Genomic DNA, 19,338 nt, shown 5'->3' with positions numbered 1-19,338 from the left:
CTATTCCAGCAGAGACAGCTTGGAATAGGAGAGAAAGTGCCAAGACGGTTGGCGGAGTGCCCAATATTCATCTCCCCCCACAATCATCGTTCCTGTGTGTCTGTATTTGACTCTGTTGAGTATCTGTATATGGCTGCATATCTGGCACTCTCTGTGGTGCTTAAAATAACACAATCTCTCCCCCCGTTGGCCACCCCACCCTACTGCAGTGACAGTGGTAGAGGTTGATAACTTTCGAGGATTCAAGCTGGGAGGGAGAGAGGGCAGCAGCTCATAGCAACGTCCAAACTGATAGCATCATCAACACACAACACACACACACACACACACAATGCCGGTAGGTGGAGGGTTGCAAATGTACTTGAGCCTGTCAGAATGGAAATACCTCCGAGTGAACCATTTTGTTAGGAGATAACATTAATTAATTTCTCATTCTGTGACTTGCAATGCTTAAAAGTTACATGCGAAAGTATTGAGAAGTCCTGAAAAAGGCCCAGTAGTGGTGGTAATGACACAGTAACAACATCGCTTAGTATCAGACAAAAATGCTCTGTGCTTCCAAAGATATTATTTGAAAAATCAAACGGCCAGGCAATTTAAGAGATTCACAGCAAAGGATTTATTATCTTCTCAGAGTTCAAAACTGTGCCACCGATGCAGTGGTATGCGAGTCCAGCAGAGGGAGGTATTGTATGATTGTAAGCACAAAACTCCGAGGCAAGCACTGCTGCCTCACAGCACCAGGCACCCGTGCTCGTGTCCACCCACAGACGACTGTCTGTGTGGAGTTTCACATTCTCCCTGTGTCTGCGTGGATTTCCACTGGGTGCTCTGGTTTCCACCCACAGTCCAACGTCGTAGATGTTTGGTGAATTGGACATGCTAAATTGTCCATAGTGCCAAGGGATGTGTAGGTTAGGGGCATTAGTCATGGGTAAGTGTAGGATAGCATTTTAACGGGTCTGGGTGGGTTACTCTTTGAAGGGTCAGTGTGGACCTGTTGGGTCAAAGGCCTATTTCCACGCTGTAGCGATTCTATGAACTCTATGAACAACAAGGACAGACAGAGAGAGAGGAGGAAGAAAACTTTAATTCCACGTTCAATCTAGTTAATCCAAAACCCACATTGCACAGTGATGCAAACAGAGGTACACACAACCTGACATACTGACACTAACCCACATAACAGAGGCCCACAGAGATACGCACGTAGATGTGGACATTTACACACAAACACACAAACATAACCCAACATACAGGCACACACGGTCGTTAATACAGAGATATATACATTTTAAAATTAATAAGTTATCATTGGCTAGTTGGAGAAGGCAGGAGAATGTGGTTCAGAAAAATTTTAGCCGTAATCAAATGTCATGGCAGAAAAAATGGCCTCAATCTGCTCCAGTGTTCATTGCATGATCTTTCCTGGAATGTCTTTCCGCGAGGTCAGTGGAGACTGAATTTGATGAATATTTGGTTTAGGAGAGTTAATGGGAATGTGGAAAGGTTTGACGGACTGAGTGGTCGATATCTGTTTCTAATTGTCCGACTCCTTATACATCAAAGAGTGGTGATTGGTTTGAGGGGAACACATTTTGAGAATAAGGACCTCTCCATTTCAGACTGAGACAGGGATACTACTTTCTCTTTAGGATTGTGTAATCTCATCCCGAAGGAGCAGTGGAGACTGGGTTAATGAAAACATTCAAGTTTGAGTTCCATAGAACTTTGATGAATTAGAGAATCCATGTTTATTGGGAACAGACAGGAAAGTGATGTTTAGTTGCAATCACATCAACAATGCACATTCCGAATGGTGCAGTAGGCTGAAGGGGCTGAGTGGCCAGCTGCTGCTCCTAACCCATGTGTTATTCTATCAAGCACTCAATAATGTTAAAGATTTAAAGAAAGATCACATTCAGCCAGTCAGCATCGTTATAATGAGACAGGAGGAGACCATTCTGCCCTCTAAGGATTTACATAGGAATAGATTGAAGTCATTCAATCGCTAAGTACATTACACAGTGTAGAATGAGACAATCCTACCTTTCTAGCCTGCTGCTCAGCACCAGGGGTAACCTGGTAAACTATCAGGGAATAAATATTTGGCATGTTCAGGTTGTAAAGTTGTAGCTATGCTGGAGATCCTCGGAGGGGGGGGGGGGGGGTGCAGTGTGAGATTATCAACTATTTACAATCTATACCAATGACTTGGATGAGAGGACTGATTGGCGTGGAGCTCACTTAGCTCATTCATCAAGATAGTCATTTAACTGGACATGGAGACCCTGCAAAGGGATACAGACGTGGAGTTAGTGAGCAAAACATTGGCAGAAAACAGTATAATGTAGGTTAAGAGAAGTCAGTGTTGTGTTGAGAAGAGAAAAAAAAACAGTAACCAAATTAAATGGAGAGAAAATTACAGAACTCATTGGTACAGGAGGATGCGTGCATTCCGATACTTGAGCCACATAAACCTAGTCAGCAGATTCAGCCAATACTTAGAAATGGGTATCAAATCTTGCTGTTTTATGCAAAGCCTATGGGGTATAATCATTAGGATGTACTACTGCATTTGTACTTGACAATTCTGAGACTACATTTTATGTATTGTGTCTCGTAACTGAAAGAAAAATGTGCAATGGTTTCAGAAGCTTTTCACTGATGTTTCACTTTACTTTTTGCTAGAATGAAGGCCTGGTGGAATCATAGTGTCATACAGCACGGAAACAGACCCTTCAGTCCAGCTTATCTGCACCGACCAGTTATTCCAATCTGATGTAGTAATCTTTGTCAGCATTCGACCCATAATCCTCTAAATGGTTCTTATTCACATACCCATCCATTGCCTCTTAAACGTTGTAACTGTAAGAGCCTCCATCACCTTCGCTGCCAGTTTTTTTCCATACACACACCACCCTCTCTGTACAAAAGTTACCCCTTCAGGTATCTTTTTAATCTTACCCCTCTCACCTTAAATCTATGCCCACTGGTTTGGACTCCTCCGACCTCGGAAAGTAACCATATGCATGCCCCTCATGAATCTACAAGGTCAGGGCACTTCAGGCCTGAGAATAAGAGATGTTCACATTGAATCATAAAGGGCCCTGAGAAAAGTGTACTGGGCGTCGCAGAGGGATGGGAGAATATAACTAAGGATTTAATCTAATAAAACAATATATTCATTTTAACGCAGTACTTCGAAGACATGAATTTATTGTACAATAATTATGAAACCACATGTAAAAAATATTTTCAAATGATAAATTACAAATCACTCCGAAATGGAGCAGATAACAGGGATGGAGTATGCATTCAGGGGAATGTTTAACCAGACCTAACATGGTTCATGTTGTTCCGACCTGTGAACGATGCTCTGCTCGTCTGCCTACATCACCCCAAAACCATCCATGTGCTTATCTAAGGATTGTTTAAATCTCCCTAATATGGCTGAGTTGACTGCATTAGCAGGTACGGCATTCCACGCCCTTACCACTCTCTGTGTAAAGAACCTGCCTCTGACATCTGTCTTAAATCTATCACCCCTCAATTTGCAATTATGCCCCCTCGTACAAGCTGACATCATCATCCCAGGAAAAAGAGTTTCACTGTCTCCCCTATGTAATCCTCTGATCATGTTCTATGCCTCTATCAAACCCCCTCTCACTCTTTCCACATAAGATCTTCCCTCCTGACCAGGCAACATCCTTTTCCAATGATTCCACATCCTTCCTGTAATATGGGGACCAGAACTGTACACAATATTCCAAGTGTGGTGGCACCAGCGTTATCTATAGTTGCAACATGACATTGTGGCTCCGAATCTTAATCCCTCTGCAAATGAAAACTAACACACCGTATGCCTCTTTAACAGAGAGCAGAATCTATCAGTCATCTTTACCACTCATGGAGGGTGCCTTTTGAGGATTCATTGGAATCTCCCCACTGTCAGCAGAGAAGGGAATTCAGACAAGTCCTACTGTTCCAGGAAAAAAAAACCCATTGCCAGCAGCATCTGTGAGGCAGAACAACAATTGAGACCATCTCAATTTTCCATTTGCCATGAAATTAACTATTATTTGGAAAAGCTCTTCCAAACTAATATTCTGAAGAGTTTTTTTTTGCTCTTTGTTTTCAGACGTGTGTGTAGTATGCGTGCCTCTGCTTTATAGGAAAACAAATAATGATACACATATCATCAATGTGCAAACTATATGTCATTCATCTTTCCATCTTTTTTGAGTAACTTTGCTTTTGTTTTAGATTAATTATTTTTTTACAAATTTAAGAAACATGCCTGACATGTTCCTAACACTGTACCTGACCCAGTCTGAGACTGATATAAATTTACCATATCACATACTTGGGGTTACACTGATAATTTATCGTGATCGATGGAGGAGTGGGACTGGAAAAATATACAATGACTCTCCAACCTCGGTGGGAACAGGGATAAGGAGAAATTCTCTAAGGACCGATTGAGTTGGAATTCTTTTCCCCACAGGTCTGTGGTACCTGTTTGTTTGCATTTATTCAAAATTGTGTTAGATGGGAAATTTAGCATGGTCAATCCATTGAAAGTTTTTAGTCTGTGGGAGGAATCCGGTGCACCTGGAGGAAACACTTGCAGACAGGGGGAGAATGTGAAAACTCAATACAAATAGTCTTGAGTGTGGAAGCAAACCGGGCCCCTGGTACTGAGAGACAGTCGTGCTAACCATTGACACACCATGCCACTCCCACCCCGCTCCCCCCAATGAATCATTGTGCTAGGGAATACTGGGGAAAATGCAAATCTGTAATATAAACAGAAAACAGTGGCAAAACACTACAGATGAGCCAGTATCTGGAGATAGAAACAGAGTTAGAATATTAAGCCTGATATTACCCTATTTGGAAAAACTCATATTCGACTCAATAAGTTAAATCTTTTTTCACTCTGCTCAGAACCTGTTAAGGTTTTCCAGCACTTTCAACCTACTTAGTCTTTTGGACTGTGGATATTTGTCTGATCTGAAAGGGAACAGTGAAGCTGCCATTTATGTTGGCTCTCGAGTATTTGGTTGTGGGTTCTGAATGATAAGTTTAAAAATATGAGAATGATTACCATTACGCATTATGAAAATGTTGAACTCAGTGGCACTGACATCACACAATCAATCATCCGTGAGTAACTAAATGAATTAACGATTCCAAATGTTATCAACGTCTTGTCATGCTCCCGATGTCACTGGCATCATACTCATCCAGCAAGGTCTTACCTTTCCGAGACGTTAGATGAAAATATGCAAACATAAAATATTTTTTTTTCTTTAACAGAACATATTCATCCAGGGATTTGGAAAGCACTAGCAAGGGCAGACTTTATTTGTCGTCACCAGTAACTTTGGGTAAGTCGCTAGAAATCTGCTACAATCTTCCTCTTCAATACAAGTAATGCAAATCCACACAGAACTGTTGTAGGGACAATCCAAGATGTTTATGAAATACTTGTGAATGAAGATAAAATTAGTTCCTCGTCAGGATGGCATGCCACTTGGAAAATACCATGCAGAGACTGATTTTACTATTGCTCTCATTACCAGTGCAGAATGCTCTCTAATTCCCATTAATCAGAGTTTTGCTCAAGGTCCATCATTCCACCCTCAGTCAAATCCTGCTTCGATTGAAAGGTCATTCACTCTGAACTCACCTCAAATTACATGGGACGATCACTTGAAAGAATAAAGATCAAAAAGCAAGAACACTGTTTGTTGGAGCAATGTCCCCTCAATATTCAAAGAAAATTGATACATGGCCTTCCCATGCTGTCAGAAGTTGGTTGTCTTGTTTGTGATGAGGCTGTTTGGTTAAATATTGTGACAGACGGACAGGAGGAAGCTCCAATCTGTACCAACAGTGAACAAAACTATTCTGTTAACGGTGCATCAGACAGTGACATACATCCTATTGTCTAAAACTGTTTGACATTGATCAGTCCAAGCTCACCATTCACTAATGACCAGTAGTCGCACAGAAATCAACAGCTTCTACTGTGATGGCAAAAAGGGAAAGGGAGGGTCAGGGAAAGTGGGAGTGACAGGGGAAGTGGTGTGACATACAGTGCGGGAAGTGTGAAGGGAGATGATCAGTGGAAGGGTATGTAACATCAGAAGGGGCAATGTAAGGGAAGTAGGTGAGTAAGGAAAGGGGAGGAAAGGGGAGGAGAAGGTGTGGCAGAAGTCCCATCAGTGGCATGGAAAAGCATGTAGTTGGAAATGTGAGATAGATGGAAAATCAAACATCACTGCAGGAAAAGTGGTCTCTTGTTTCCTTTGAAAATTAAGAAAAGGTTCCTCATACTTTTTTATTAACACTTGATTCTTGTTCATGTTGTATATTCACTCTGCATTTCTGTATCTGCATCAAGTGCAGTCATTTTCTTTTTGCCACAATGCATTATTGTAACATGATTTCACTTGTTAAAACCAATATTCAGAACTGTGGTGCTTTTTCTTTTAATTTGCTTCCAATTCAACGTAGACATGAGAAGCTGAATTGATCTTCTATAGTGTGTTTATAATACAGAATTTAAGTTAATCGTTATCCTCATCCCTCGAACTCTTTCAAACAAACCTAATGAATGAGCCTGCGTCCATCCTGCAGATGAAAAAAAAAACTTCAGCTCTGACTATTGCAGTGAATGTTTTACAGAATAAGCTGCAGGCCTATATACAACGTTTCAGTGCACAGTGCCAAAGGCTCGTCCAACATTAATGATATACAAGCCGTCTAAGTAATACATGTAGAGGGGTGGAGTGTAAAAGCAGAATTCAGCTCCATGTCCAAAATATTATTTGTGGCTCTGTCATAAAAGACCTCAACTGCATCACGCTGGCAATTCATCAAAATATGAAAAACAAGAGACTGGAATTCCCATTTCGTCCTCTGCAATAGATCTGTAGAACAGGAAGGAAATGAAGGTTTGTTTCTGATATTCACGAATGTTGATGATATTATTGTGGGATATGGGGTGTATTGGAGGATGATAAACAATATTGTGGATGAGCAATGATTAGCTGGATGGGTCACGATGAGGAGGAACGCGTTAGATTACAAGAGGGTACAAACAGATCGTACAGAGGGCCATATAAAAAATAACACTAAAATATGTGAGATGCTAAACTTTGGAAGAAGTGACAAGACAAGAGAGAACTCAAAACATGAAGATAATCTTGCTTTTGTAACAGAAAATGGTAAGCAGTGAACCTGACAGTGGTGCATAAGAGCATGAGAGATACAGGCAGAGTGAACAGACAACAGCAGTTCCCCTTAGTCAAAGGGTCAAAAAAAGGGACACATGTTGAAAGTGAAAAATAGGATATTGAGAGAGGAGTTGTGCAATATGTTTTGAAACTAGAGGATGGTCCGTATCTAGAATGCATTGCCTTGGAGGGTAGTTCAGGAAGGTAACTTCATAAAATTTATACAACACTTGCATTAGCACTGGGTGGCGTAGACTCGGTGGGCCTTGTCTTTTTATATGATTCCATATGGTGGCAGCCATGAAAGCTCTGATACATTCAGACGCACCAACTAAAGGTACTTGTTGGTTTGTTCTGGCAAACTGTGCTCAGTAAGTGGCAAAATTACAAACGAGACTCATCCCATGGATTATCAGCAATTACTAACCTAGGACAGCCCAGCCATCTCTGAAATCATCCATGTTAATTCACATGCTCAGTGCAAGAATCCTCCAACGACAGCACCAACATTATTCCAGCTGCTAACCACCATTATTTCAAGGACACCAAGAACATAGAAACAGACTTCCCTTCATTATTATATGGACTTGTATCTGTAAGGTTACTATTTCTCAGAAAAAAATAATAAATTGAATCCTATATGTTCGCTTTGACAATGGGTCAGATTTCCTGTGTTTTCCTGCGAGCTGTTCATCACAGCATGGTGGCGTGTGTTACACTCCATCCACCAGCAGTTAAACCAGCACATGAGATGCACTGCTGGTATTCCATCCTACCAGCCACTTGGATGGACCAACATCAACTGGACTGGAACATCTCCAGGGCAAGTAATGCTGGTCTAGTTCCATTAAAATCCCAAATCAAATGAAAACACAATCGAATTTTCTATAATTATGGAAAAATGAGGATTTTTTAATTGATCTGATGAGCTTGCTGCTGTCTTTATAGTTATGTTATTTACTTCAATAAAACCATTTTGTGCATATATTAAAAGAACAAAAACACTCAGGTCACAGATAATACAAGGCAATGCAGCATTTTAGCAAAAACTGCCAGGGCATAGTAGGTCATAGGTCTTCAGGTAACTGGGAAAAATATCCGTAGGTGTTTCCTGGCTGGCATTGATGCATTGGGCGGAAGGATCTATTTATATGCTATATGACTATCAGTTTAATTGTTGAAAACAGAGAATGTATTCCCACTATATCCATAGCTTGTGTGCATCAAATGACGAGGAATACCATCTCCAAGGTCACACAGCACACTGACTTGAAGCTATATCATTCTCCATTCACAATCAAATGGTTCAGAACCCCGTTTCTCTCTTTGTAACATATCTGTTAGTGTCACTTCCGACAATAATCCCTGGGGTTTATCACCATATTCTGAATAGAAATTACACATAGGCAACAGAATGTTGGCCTTGCTAATGAAACTCAGCTCACAAGAAGAACTGAAAGGAATGTGCAGAATTAAAGTTATCCATTCGACTCAATCTGATTTCGAAAGCAGTTTCAAGGCAGGGTTTTACTTTGTGCTGTGCTCCTGACTTTTCTCCCAAACTATCAAACTTTCCTGAGTGATTTTGAGTGCTGTTTAAAAGTCACATATGGAAAGCTGTGCCCAATAATCTGAAAGGAAAAGTCTTCATGCTCATGAGAATCATCTCATAATGTTTCAGCATCTAATGACAACAGAAATGCAAAAACTAGCATCAGGAGTAAGTCACCAATCGAGCTCCGCCATGCAATAAAATCTTGGATGATCTGATTTAGACCTCAATCACACAGTCATAGAGTCATAGAGATGTACAGCATGGAAACTGACCTTTCGGTCCAACCCGTGCTGACCAGATATCCCAAACCAATCTAATCCCACCCGCCAGCACCCGGCTGATATCCCTCCAAACCTTTCCTACTCATGTACCCATCCAAATGCCTCTTAAATGTTGCAATTGTACCAGCCTCCACCACTTCCTCTGGCAGCTCATTCCATACACGCACTACCCTCTGCGCGAAAAAGTTGCCCCTTTGGTCTCTTTTATATTTTTTCCCCTCTCAATATAAACCTATGCCCTCTAATTCTGGACCCTCCGACCCAGGGAAAAGACTTTGCCTATTTACCTTATCCATGACCCTCATCATTTTGTAAACGTCTATTAGGTCACCCCTCAGCCTCCGACGCTCCAGGGAAAATGGCCCCAGCCTGTTCAGCCTCTCCCTGTAGCTCAAATCCTCCAACCCTGGCAATATCCTTCTAAATCCTTTCTGAACCCTATCAAGTTTCACAACATCTTTCCGATAGGAAGGAGAACAGACTTACACGCAATATTCCAACAGTGGCCTAACCAATGTCCTGTACAGCCGCAACATGACCGCCCACCTCCTGTACTCAATACTCTGACCAATAAAGGAAAGCATACCAATTGCCTCCTTCACTATCCTATACACCTGCGACTCCACTTTCAAGGAGCTATGAACCTGCACTCCAAGGTCTCTTTGTTCATCAACACTCCCAGAACCTTACCATTAAGTGTATAAGTCATGCTAAGATTTGTTTTCCCAAAATTCCGCATCTCGCATTTATCTGGATTAAACTCCAGCTGCCACTTCTCAGCTCATTCGTCCATCTGGTCAACATCCTCTTGTAATCTGAGATAATCCTCTTCGCTGTCCACGACACCTCCAATTTTGGTCTCATCTGCAAACTTATCAAATGTCCCTCTTATTCTTCCTTTGCCCTTACAATGGTAGTGCATCGTTTTTAGTCAAGAATCTGTCTGCCTCTGCCTTAGGAATATTAAATGTTTTATCCTCCGTTGCTATCTGGGAAGGGAGTTCACAAATACACGACACATTGAGAGAATTAAAACAACCAACATTTTCTTTCCTGAGATATTCTTCAGTTTTATAGCCAGTCCACTCCTGGTAATCTCTCACACAAGGTGAAATATTGTTTTAGAATTCAACTTGAAAAGACTACTTGGAATTTTTTGGCCTTACCAAGATCACATGTTGTTCACCTAAACGCCAGCAGATCCAGAGTCAGTCAGTTCAAGATTTCCTCCTGAAATAAACGTTCCACACAGGAGTCAGTTGAATGAATCTTCTCTGGACTGATTTGCATGTCAATATGCCCATTGTTCTCTCGATGTTGTTTCGCCACTGCTCTGCAAAACTGGAGAAAATCTTCTCTAATTTTGCATGCGTTTTGTTTCAGAAAGTTTCTACATTTATCGTACTCTGTCAAAGCTTTATGCACACATAAAGGTTTTATTGTGTCATCCAAGTGCCCAATTCCTCTATGCCTCAAGCCAATCTCTCCAATGAAATAATACACTGCCTTTCAATTCAACCAGCCAACATCTTTGAGTGCACAGACAATATTTCCGACAATATTCCATACAATAATATTTTTCTGTTCACTTGACCCACCTTAATCTCTTTATAGTTTCAAATCATCTCCAAATCTTGCTTTTCTAACAGTTTCAAATGTATGCATTCCTCCCTAATACAGACAGAATATTTGGCCAAAGAAATAGATTGTGGGCACATTCCATTGGAATTGACAATGTAATATTTTAATCAATGTCTAAACTATGAACTATAGTAAAGTGTTTTGCAGTCCCATCACTCAGTTCCCTAAACTCAAAGTAGGGACAGATGGTGTGGAATGTGTGTGGGTAGAATGGAGGAACGGCAAAGGTGAAAAAAAATAGCTGGAGTTATGTACAGGTCTACAAATCGTAGTCAGGAGCTGGGGCAGAGGACACATCAGGAGGTAAAAAAGATGTGTAGAAAAAGCAAAATTATAATGATTGGGAGGATTTCAATATGCAGCTGGACTGGGAAAATCAGGTCGGTAGTGCTTTGTAAGAAACGGAATTTGTGGAACGTCTACAAGATGGCTTTTTCGAGCAGCTTATGGTGCAGGCAACGAGTAATACTGGATTTAGTGTTGTGCAATGAGGCAGACTTGATAAGGCAGCTTAAGGTAAAGAAAAACTTCATCATGCAGTGATCATAATATCATTGAACCTACTCTTCAATTTGACAGGGAGAAGATAGAAGAGCTAACAATTATTACCACTGAAAATAAAAGCAAATACAAAGGCATGAGGGAAGAACTGGGTTGAATTGATTGGGAGAGTAGGCTAACAAGAAAGACAGTGGAACAGTAATGGCGGGAGTTTCTGTAAGTAATTCAGCATTCGCAGCAGAGATTTATCCCAAGCTAAAAGAAACATGCTAAAGGGAGGATGAGGCAACAATGGATGACAGGGGAAATTAGGGTTAGCGTAAAATCAAAAGCAAAACCAGATAACATGGCAAATGGCAGTAGGAAACCGGAGGATTTGGAAGCTTACAAATACCATCAGAGGGCAACAAAATAAGAAATAAGAGGAAGAAGATTAAATATGAGGGTAAACTAGCCAGTAATATAAAAGACTGTAATATTTTCTTTAGATATATATAAAGTGCAAAATAGAGGCAGAAATGGATATTGGGACGTTGAATACGACGCTGGAGATATAGTAATGGGGAACAAATAATGGCTGAGAAACTGGACAATTATTTCACGTCAGTTTTAACAGTGAAAACACCGATAATATTCCACAAATTCAAGATAGCACTTGGGATGAAGGTTGGGACAGAGCTTATTAGGACAAATTGCTCAAAAAACTAAATGGGTAAATAAACTGAACCAGATGGACGATATCGCAGAGCGCCAAGGGTGATAGCTGAAAAAATAATGGAGACATTTGTGGTGATGTTTCATGAATTTCTAGAATCAGGGAGAGGCTCAGAAGACTAGAAAATTGAGAATGTGACACCGTCTTTAAAAAGTGAATCAGGCAAAAGGCAGAAAATGACAGACCAATTAGCACAACCTCAGTCATGTGTAAGATCCTGGAATCCATTGTGAAGGATGAGATTTCTGAATACTTGCAAGTGAATTGTAAAATTGGGTAAAGTCTGCCTGGTTTCATCAAGGGGACGTCATGCCTCATATATCTTTAAGAGTTATTTGTGAATGTAACAAGCAAGTGAGACAAAGGAAAGCCAGCGGATGTTATCCACCTGGACTTCAAAAGGACTTTGACAAGGTTCCACACAGGAGGCTGCTGAGTACAATAAGGTCCCATTTTCCCATTTTGTTGGAGGCAATGTACTAGTGTGTGCAGAAGCTTGGCTGTCTGGCAGAAAGTAGAGAATGGGGATAAAAGGGTCCTTCCCAGGATAGCAGCCGATGACCACTGTGTTCCTCAAGGCTCAGTGTTGGGAACACAACTTTTTACTTTGTACATTAACAAGCTATATTAAGGAACTGAGGGCATTCTGGGTAGGCTTTTAGATGAAACAAAGGTAGGTAGAGGGACAGGTAGCATTAAGGATGCAGGGAGGCTGCAGAAGGATTTAGATAGAATAGGAGAATGGGAAAAGAAGTGGTAGATGGAATACATCTTGGGAAAGCGTGAGGTGATGTATTTTGTGAACAGGAAGAGAGGCATGGACTATTTCATAAATGAAAAGAAAATTTAGAAGTCTGAAGTGGAAACAGAGTTGCGAGTCCTTGCACAGGAATGTCTCAAGGTAAACTTGCAGGTTGAGTGAATCGTTAGGAAGGTGTTGTGTCTGCCACACAGTGTGTTTAAAGTTTTCTATTCAGCAAAAGAACTGTGAGTCAACTCGTACAAACAATAATATTTGTTTATTGTGCACAGTCAATGCTAGTACAATAAAGTTTACTATAAAGTAATGAAAAATACTGCAAACTGTCTTATGCTTTTACTTAACTTTGGCTGACCGTGTACCACCACACTAGAACTTGGCCAGGCTCCACGTGGTGATGCCTTCTTATTCTTCCGATGGTCTTGGAGTTTGTCTTTTTTCTCAGTGGAAATTCTCCAGTTACCACACTCTGCGGGGTTTTGAGTTGATTCTTATCCTTCCAAGTCTTCAAGCCCTTGGGACGGTATGGAGGATCTGCAATGGAATGACAGGTTTGTTTACTCTGATCAATCAGACTCAACCAGGGTTTGGCATATTGATGACCCAAGGGCGACATTCCAATGTCCCATTAAAGTCCATCTTCAGGAGGGTATTACAGGGTCTGTACTGTAGCTGTCAGGATTGTTTGCAAAACGTCTGTAGGGAGCTGCAGCCTGTCTGGATTCTGCAGCATGTAGATTAGCACAGAGACTTTAGACAAGGCTGGGATCCATTGGCCAACATGCTTTAATCACTGTTCATTTTTGTAACTCCATGATAAGTTTATTAATGTCCTTAATACGTTCATTGTTTTGGGTGGCCTATCCGCTCAGAAAGACAAATACAATGATGGCATTTATTTTGAGAGGAATTGAATATTAAAGCAGAGATGGATTTCTGAGTCTTTACAAGGCTCTGGTTGGAGCATATTTGGAGGATATTGTGGGAGCATAATTTAAGATATATCTAGACAGATACATGAATGGACAGGTGGCAGAGGGATACAGATCCTTAGAAAATAGCCGGCAGGTTTAAATAGTGGATCTGGATCGGTGCAGGCTTGGAGGGCTGAAGGGTCAGCTCCTGTGCTGGAATTTTCTTTGTTCTTTATTATTCATTCTAAAAATTGCAAGTTTTCAACTTACTGTATGCTACAATTTAAAGCATAAAACATTAATTTATTTGACAGTGCATGTTACATTATTGTCATTTCTAAATTAGAATCATAGAGATGTACAGTATGGAAACAGACACTTTGTTCCATCCCGTCCATGCTGACCAGATATCCCAACCCCAACTAGTCCCACCTGCCCGGACCCGAACCATATCCCTCCAAACCCTTCCTATCATATACCCATCCAGATGCCTTTTAAATGTTGCAATTGTACTAGCCTCCACCACTTGCTCTGGCAGCTCATTCCATACACATACCACCCCCTGCAGGAGAAAGGTGCCCCTTAGTTCTCTTTTATATCTTTCCCCTCGCACCCTAAACATATGCCCTCTACTTCTGGACGCCCCCACACCAGGGAGAACACCTTGTCCATTTTCCCGATCCATGTCCTTCATAATTTTATAAACCTCTATACGGTCACCCCTCAGCCTCCGACACTCCACTGAAAACAGCCCTAGCCTATTCAGGCTCTCCCTACAGCTCAAATGCTCCAACCCTAGCAACATCCTTGTAAATCTTTTCTGAACCCTTTCAAGTTTCACAACTTCCTTCTGATAGGAAGGAGACCAGAATTGCACGCAATATTCCAAAAGTGGCCTAACTAACTTCCTATAGACCTACAACATGACCTTCCAACTCCTGTACTCAATACTCTGACCAATAAAGGAAAGCACACCAATCCTCTACTTCACTGTCTTATCTATCTGCGACTCTACTTGCAAGGAACAATGAAACTGCACTCCAAGGTCTCTTTGTTCAGCAACACTCCCTAGGATTTTCGACAATATGAGTATAACTCCTGCTAAGACTTGCTTTCCCAAAATGCAGCACCTCGCATTTATGTAAATTAAACTCCATCTGCCACTACTAAGCCCATTGGCCCACCTGATCAAGATCCCATTGCAATCCGATGTAACCTTCTTCGCTGTCCACAACACCTCCAATTTTGGTGTCATCTGCAAACTTACTTTTACTGTACTTCTTATGCTCGCATCCAAATCATTTATATAAACAACGAAAATTAGTGGATTCAGCACTGATCCTTATGGCACTTCACTGGTCACAGGCCTCCAGTCTGAAAAACAATTCTCCACCACCACCCTCTGTCTACTACCTTTGAGCCAGTTCTGTATCTAAATGGCTAGTTCTCCCTGTATTCCGTGACATATAAGCTGGCTAACCACTCTTCCATGGGGGAACTTGTCGAACGTCTTACTGAAGTTGGAATAAATCACGTCCAAATCTCTGCCCTCATCAATTCACTTTGTTACTTCTGTAAAAATCTCAATCAAGTTTGTGAGACATGATTTTCCACTCACAAAGCAATGTTGACTGTCCTTAATCAGTCCTTGCCTTTCCAAATACATGTACGTCCTGTCCCTCAGGGTTCCCTTCAAAACCTTGCCCATCACCGCTGTCAGGCTCACTGGTCTATTGTTCCCTGGTTTATCCTCACCGCCTTTCTTAAACAGTGGCACCACATTCGCCAACCTCCAGTCCTCTGGCACCTCACCTGTGACTATTGATGATACAAATATCTCAGGAACAGGTCCAGCAATAATTTCCCTGGCTTCCCACAGAGTTTTCGGGTACACCTGATCAGGTCCTAGGAATTTATCCACTTTTATGCGTTTCAAGACTTCCAGCACATCCTCCTCTGTAATATAAACATTTTGAAGATGTCACCATTTATTTCCCTACATTCTATATCTTCCATGTCATTTTCCGTAGTAATCATTGATGCAAAATGCTCACTTCTTATGTCCCCTAGCTCCTGCGGCTGCACACAAAAGCCTCCTTGCTGATCTTTGAGGGGACTGTATTCTTTCTCTATTTACTCTATTTTCCTCAATGTCTTTGTAAAATCCTTTTGGATTCTCCTTAATTCTATTTGCCAGTGTTATCTCATGTCCACTTTTTGCCCTCCTGATTTCCCTCTTAAGTATACTCATACTGCTTTTGTACTCTTCTAAGGATTCATTCGACCTAGTCAGACAACATGTTCTTTTGCTGTACAAAACAAAACGTGCACTCTACTTTTGAATCATAAGATGTTGTTAGGTGTTTATATTTTAGTTCCATCAATATAGAATCAACTTAATTGTTTTCAGAGATGATTCAATTATTATTCAGTTGAATAATTGTAGTTAATATGTCATCATTGCCCAATTCACAAACATGGCAAACGCCTGAATATTGTTCAGGTCTGTGAACCCGCCACGTTGCAATCATGACCAACATTAAAAAATGGATTCCAAAAGGCTTCAATTCAGGCACAGTGCTACTGGAGCTCATAGCTACCTGCGGCACTCAGGGAGACACTGACCTGCTCCTGAATCTGTCCAGATAATTTCCAACCTGGGTCAGTACAATCATTCAAACATTCCTTCAAAGTAGATCATTTGGATTCCACCTTGGGCAGGAGGAAACCAGCCAACAGAATATCACAGTCAAATCCAGACCCAGAGAGCAGTTGTATGGACGTGGAGTGTCAGAATCACATGGTGTTGCTTATGGTGCTGACACCTGGCATGTACCCCATACTCCATAAATCTGCTCTCTGGGCCAGATACTGGGAGAAAATGTTCACAATTGACAGTATAATGCAGCATCTTGTGTCACACAGTGAATCCTCTGAAATATTATCCAATAAACGTACCTTCACATTCACCAGTATCAAAATAAATTTGTACATGTTTGTGGATGGTTAGATATTAATACATGGGTCACCCAGCAGAATGCATCTGATGAAACCAGGAGCAAACCCCAAGTCAAAAATCAGTTTAATAACTGAACTTTGTGGATTTTGTCTGGTCGAGGTAACCGCACATATTGTGCTGACACTCAGGTGAATGTAACCATGCACACCATAACTGGAAGTCTTGGTCTAACGTCCCTCCCCAACATCCTGACCTCACACACCTCTCTCCCTCACACATCCCCACTCACTCACACGCACCTCACACGCACGCACGCACACTCCTCACTCACATACACACACCTCACTCACATACACATACCTCACTCACATACACATACCTCACCCACATACACATTCAACAACTGATGAGCATCCACAAGCTGAGTGAAACTTGGAACATAGAACTGTACAGCACAGTAAGAGCCCTTCAGCCCTCAATGTTTTGCCAGCCTTTTATCCTATTCTAAGATCAGACTAACTACATAATCTTCAATGCACTAAATTCCATGTGCCTTTCCAAGAGTCTTAGTAATTATCCCTAATTTATCTGACTCTACATCCATTCCTCCCCCACCACTCTCTCCATTCCTACCTCTGACAGCTCCCCTAACCTTTTTCCAATCACAATAATTTTTTTTCCGTTGGTGATAGCAATTTCTGCCATTGGAAAAAACTCTGGCTTTGTATTTGTATCTCAACATCTGGTGCACTTTATCAAGTCACCTCTCATTCTTCTACGCTCCAGGAAGAAAACCCCTCGCTCCCTCAAACTTTATTCCTCAGACATGTCCTCCAGTCCTGGCAGCATCCTGGTAAATCTCCTCTGCACACTCTCCGAGGCTTCCACATGTTTCCCATAATGACCTAACCAGATCTGAGCACAGCATTCCGAGTGTGGTTGAACCACAACTTTATAGTGCTAAGCATTAAACTCGCTGCTTTTAAACTCAATTCCCCTGATAATGAAAGCCAGCACACCATCACCTTATTAAAACTCTATCATCTTTGGTGGCAATTTTAAGGGATCTATTGACACGGGTCAAGATCCCTCTGTTCCACCACATTGTCAAGCATTCTACCTTTAACCCTGTATTCTGTATGCAAATGCAACCTTCAAAAACAAAACAATTCTCATGTTTTACGTTTGATCTCGATTCGCCACTTCTCAGACCAGTTCTGCATCCCGTCAAGGTCCCATTGCAATCTACAGAAGCCCTCCAAACTATACACAACTCCACCAAACTTCCTGTCATCGGCAAACTTACTAACCCACCATTTCACCTCCTCATCAAAGTCATTTATAAAAATCACAAAAAGCACAGGTCACAGAGCCAATTTCTGTGGAACACCACTTGTCCCTGAACTCCAGGCTGAATATTTTTCATCTGCTACCACACTCTGTCTTCAATGGCCCAGCCAAATCCATATCCAGACAGCCACATTTTCCTGCGTCCCATACCTCCTTATCTACAGAATGTGCCTACAATGGGGAAACTTATCAAACACCTTGCTAAAATTCTTGTTTACCACATCTACCTGGCTACCTTCATCAATGTTGTTTTTCACATCTTCAGAGAATTCAAAAAGGTTTGTGATGCATGACCTGCTCACCGCAAAGCAATGCTGACTATCACTAATCAAACTATGGTTTTTTAAGTAATTGCAAATCCTGTCTCTCAGAATCATCTCCAATACTTAGCCCACTACTGATGTAAGACAGATTGTTCTGTTATTCCCAGCAATGTCCCTATTCCCCTTCCCAAACAAGGGAATAACATTTGCCACTCTCCAGTTATCTGGCACTATTTCAGTGGACAGTGAGGATGTAAAGATCATCACCAAAAGTACACCAATCTCTTCTGTAACTCCCTGGAGTAACATAGGGTAACCCCATATTACCCGGCGATTTATCTATCCTTATGTTTGTACTTCAATCAGTCTGTATTTCTCTTCAACTTGTCTACATGCTGCCCAAACCAACTGATTGTCTGCTTTCCATTTCAGTGTAGTATACAGTGCTGACTTCCTGAAGTAGTAATGTTCCCAACATTCTACGAATTACAGAACGAAAATAAAAGAATGCACCAGTGCTTTCCTGATGAAGGGCTTAAGCCTGAAACATTGACTCTCTGCTCCTTGGATACTGCTTGACCTGCTGTGCTTTTCCAGCACCACACCTTTCGATTATGATCTCCATCAAATGCAATTTTCACTTTATCCGTTACTGATGGCTGTCCCCTCACACACTAAGTGGGGAATTAATCATCAGAAACACATTGTATGTGTAGCCGACTGCTCAGGTATGGAAAGTTGCATTTGATGAAATCATTTTTAAAAAAATAAATTACATTTCAATAAATGTTCATTCATTGAGAGTTAAAATTTGGTTCATGGTTTGGGCAGCCTGTTAAGAAACAGTGAATGACTGAAGCATTCCGAAGTACAGAGTATTCCAGGTGTTATATTCTAGCTTTCGTTAAATCTGGGAGTATTATCAGACACACTGATTTGATAAGGGAATGAGTTGACATGGACAGGTGTGATATTTTTGCCATTACAGAGGCGTGTTTGAGAGAGGTCATGGCTAACAACTCAATATTCTGTTGCACTGGAACTATCGACAGGACAGGGCAGGTTGTTAAAGCAAGACTGAAGATGTTACAGATATAGGAAGACAAGGCTGGAGATGGTACAGAGAGAGGAAAGAAAGGCTGGAGATGGTAC

This window comes from Hemiscyllium ocellatum, chromosome 33 (assembly GCF_020745735.1).
Source record: "Hemiscyllium ocellatum isolate sHemOce1 chromosome 33, sHemOce1.pat.X.cur, whole genome shotgun sequence".
Taxonomy (NCBI): domain Eukaryota; kingdom Metazoa; phylum Chordata; class Chondrichthyes; order Orectolobiformes; family Hemiscylliidae; genus Hemiscyllium; species Hemiscyllium ocellatum.
Note: the sequence above shows the minus strand (reverse complement) of the source record.